The sequence below is a fragment of the Convolutriloba macropyga genome, unplaced genomic scaffold, assembly GCF_964194025.1.
Source record: "Convolutriloba macropyga unplaced genomic scaffold, txConMacr16.3 SCAFFOLD_720, whole genome shotgun sequence".
Taxonomy (NCBI): Eukaryota; Metazoa; Xenacoelomorpha; order Acoela; family Convolutidae; genus Convolutriloba; species Convolutriloba macropyga.
Window position 1 is genome coordinate 37,746 of NW_027452677.1, and position 4,755 is coordinate 42,500.

The window sequence follows — 4,755 nt, forward strand, 5'->3', positions numbered from 1 at the left end:
AACAAATCCTTCTCTTGGAGACTAGCTTCATTCGTACAGACAACAACAGCTAGATTGGCTCTCCTCCGAGCCGCGAACTTGACGTAGCAAATACGTTCACTTAGAGCCACTTGTTCTACGATGCTGTTTATCAATGACTTCTTTACAGCAACGCCCACTTCTCCTTGTCTCGACTTTACACCAGACAACCACGAGTCAGACAGGTAGAGCTTGTGGTCTCCGAGATCAATTTCTTGCTCCTGCAATCTCGTCTCCTGCACTTCCAGAATATCCAACTTGTATTGCGCCAGATCCATTTTCAAAGCCTCTAAAGATCCGGCTTGGGTCAGTGTTTTGACGTTTAAAGTTGCAATTCTGAGATGGTTCCTCGGGAGATTCTTAGCACCCCTTACCCGGGACTCGGGGCCATGGTTGAATGTACTCATTGCTTTGGTGTTTGAAGGCTGAGATACGACTAGTTGCGCCACAAACTAGAAGACCAGTGCCTCGTTAGCTCGACCATGTGAGCGGAGAGCCGCAGCACATGACCTACCCCCAGGGGACACCACGTGGAGGTGAGGTTGAATTTTGTCCCCCACTACTACTACTACTACTACTACTACTACTACTACTACTACTACTACTACTACTACTACTACTACTACTACTACTACTACTACTACTACTACTACTACTACTACTACTACTACTACTACTACTACTACTACTACTACTACTACTACTACTACTACTACTACTACTACTACTACTACTACTACTACTACTACTACTACTACTACTACTACTACTACTACTACTACTACTACTACTACTACTACTACTACTACTACTACTACTACTACTACTACTACTACTACTACTACTACTACTACTACTACTACTACTACTACTACTACTACTACTACTACTACTACTACTACTACTACTACTACTACTACTACTACTACTACTACTACTACTACTACTACTACTACTACTACTACTACTACTACTACTACTACTACTACTACTACTACTACTACTACTACTACTACTACTACTACTACTACTACTACTACTACTACTACTACTACTACTACTACTACTGTTTCAACACTTTAATTCCAAATATGAAATAAAGGCACGGTTGGCAACAAATACAAATACAAATACAAACAAAACAAGAAGAGTTATTTGTTTGGTTATTCTGTGAAGTGCTGTACGACGAAATTGTTGAAGGCATTCTTTGACCCGGTTGCTGCTTTCTCCTGCAATCTGAGAAAGCAGGTTCTACTACTACTACTACTACTACTACTACTACTACTACTACTACTACTACTACTACTACTACTACTACTACTACTACTACTACTACTACTACTACTACTACTACTACTACTACTACTACTACTACTACTACTACTACTACTACTACTACTACTACTACTACTACTACTACTACTACTACTACTACTACTACTACTACTACTACTACTACTACTACTGTTTCAACACTTTAATTCCAAATATGAAATAAAGGCACGGTTGGCAACAAATACAAACAAAACAAGAAGAGTTATTTGTTTGGTTATTCTGTGAAGTGCTGTACGACGAAATTGTGGAAGGCATTCTTTGACCCGGTTGCTGCTTTCTCCTGCAATCTGGTGAACGATACTTTGTTTCGTACACAGTCTCATTCGATTTGACTCATCCACGTTTTCCGTTGCCCCCCAGGAGTGCGTCTAGCATGGACGTATTGATCGGGCGGGTCCCAATCGAAGGCACTGCGGGCTAATCTTCCTGGTTCCATTCTCTGGATGTGTCCGTACCATTTTATCCGTTTGAGCATGATCATCGTGGATAGTTGGGGCATTCGTGATCTTGACATAATTTCTTCGTTCGTTGCTTTCTCCAGATATGACACACGTAGAAATCTCCGAAGACAACCACAGTGGAAACTCTCAAGTTTTCTCTCCATTAATTTCGAAAGAGTCCAAGTCTCTGAGCTGTACAGCACGGCTGATAAAACGAGTGCTTTGTACAAATTGCACTTGAGGTGCACGCTGAGCTGCTTGCTCTTCCAGAGATTTTGGAAGTTAGCAAACCGTTGTCTACCTTCTGCAAGTTTGCAATTGACTTCCTGCAGGTCTCCATGCTTGAGGCTGACATATGATCCGAGATACTTGAACGCTTCTATGTTTTCAAACTCGTTTCCGAGAACATCTTGTACTTTGCAGGAAAACACGCGTGTGGCAACTGCTTTAGGTTTGCCACAGTATCTCGATTGGTGAACTTTTCGGCCATTGACTGTTTTGAACTTTCTTTCAAACTTGTCACAGGTAAGGCTCGCCTCTAGTTGCTCGAACTTTGACTTGTCGACGACATTCTTTGACAAACCGGCTTTGCAGAATCTTGTTTGGTGCACTTTGCGTCCGGTAACTGTACTGAATTGCCGCTGACAATTCTGACATCTTAAAGACTCTTGGTCAGCCACCACTGACCGACTCTCATTTTCTAGCGACTCTGAATCTGCTACCGCAGATTGTTGTTGTGAAGCTACCAACGCTGGCTTAGCCACCGCTAAGCGTTTCAATCTTAGCTTCCGGCCATCTTGTGTTTCGAACCAGCCCGCTTTCTTTTTCGTTCCCAGCAGCACCTCCGTGCTGATGGTTAGTCGTGACTGGCTAGATGTCTCTGCCAGGAGTCCTAGTTTGCCTTTATGTGTTCCAGTTAGTATCTCCACGTTCTGTTGGATACTAGGCACTGCAACAACATATGGGCTGTCGCATTTTACGCCCATATTCTTTGTTTTGGCCAAATTAATCTTCAGACCAGCGGCTTCCGCAAGGGCCTCGATTCGATGTAGGTTTTCTTGCACCTCACTGTCTGAGACCCCCACGAGAGCAACATCATCAGCAAAATCTAAGTCAGCCACCAATCTCCCAATGTCTAATCCTCCATGCACCGAGTTAGCCAAAATGTAGTTGATGACAAGGCCGAATAGGATTGGGGACCACACATTGCCCTGCCTAACGCGCGTTCTGACATCAAATAAGCGTCCTTTCTCACCTTCGGCTTTGACTCGACATTTGAATCCATCATAGCTGTTTCTTATGATGTTTATCACTTTTTGCGGAAGACCATAGTGTTTCATTATCTGGTACATCTGCTCACGATCGACAGAATCGAATGCCGCTCGAAAGTCTATGAAACAAAAGCTAATATCCAATTGAAACGCCATTGATTTCTCTATTATTTGACGCAGGGCAAAGAGTTGATCGGCGCATCCTCTGCTTTTTCTGAAGCCGCACTGCTCTTCCCTTAAGACGCGATCCACTGAATCTTTGCATCGATTGAGAATAACGGAAGCGAACACTTTGCCTGGTACTGACAATAGAGAGATCCCTTGGTGGTTCGAACACTCTGACCTCTTTCCTTTACTCTTGTATAATGGGACAATTTCTGCTACCTTCCAGTCATCGGGCAGAACTTCCGTCGACCAACACTTATCTATGATGTCCCAGAGCCACTCGACAATACCCTTGTGTGCTTTCAACATCTCACAGGAAATGTTATCGGGTCCACTTGCCTTGCCATTCTTCAACCTGCGGACAGCATCAAGCACTTCTTCAAATCGAATTGGGCTCAGGTCAATCGACAAGCTTTCAGCTGCTTCTTCGGGATCCAATCTCGTACTGCAACTGGATGTTGAGGGATTCAGGAGTTGACTAAAATGTTCCGTCCAGCGTTCAAGTCGTTCCTCTTTCGTCCGTAAGTTGACGCCAGTGCTTGAAACTAATTTGGTCAACTGGGGACTCCAGTTTCGGCAAATCTGCTGTGAGGCCCCAAAAACCTCCTTCAAGTTGCCTCTGTCCGCAAAGCTCTGCACTTCTTGGCCTTTGCGTTCAAGCCATGCCCGTTTGTCTGCACGTAGAGCTTTTCTGACTTCCTTACAGCAGTTTGTGAACTCTAACAACGCCACCGCGCTGCTGTGTTTCTTCAACTGTAGATCAGCTCGTTTCCGGATAAGTTCCAGAGAATCTGGAGAAATCCAAGGTTTGTTCACTCGCTTGTCCGGAAGGAGGCAATTCACTGCTGCTTGGTTCAGGGCTTTTCGAAAATTGTCCCAAGACTGCTCTGTATTCTCGAAATCGCCGCTCTTATCCAGATGTAACTTGACCTCCTGCGTGAATAAGTCACGCGTTGTTTCATCTTGCAGCTTTGCTTTTTAGACAAAAGTTTCATAGATACTTCCGCAATGACCATTTCATGATCGGTAATTGTGGTTTTCCCTCTTCTGGTCCTCACATTCGTCAGACATCCTCTGTATCTCTCTGCAAACAGAATGTGATCAAGCATCTTTTTTCGACAACTCGGATCGGGAGGGTTGTAGGTGTACCGATGCACTTGTCGATGCTGGAACCATGTACCACCTACGAGCAATTTGTGTGAAGTGCAAAATGATAACAACTTTTCCGAGTTTTCATTTTCTTCACCCATTCCAAACGGGCCTCTGCAGCTCATGGTGTCATTCAACTGGTGTCCAGGCTCTGCATTGAGGTCACCGATGACACAAATACGCTCCCTATGTTTGAAGCTGGAAACTAGGTCTGAAAGTTGACTCCAAAAAAAATCCTTCTCTTGGAGACTAGCTTCATTCGTAGGTGCGTAGCAGACAACAACAGCTAGATTGGCTCTCCTCCGAGCCGCGAACTTGACGTAGCAAAGACGTTCACTTAGAGCCACTTGTTCTACGATGCTGTTTATCAATGACTT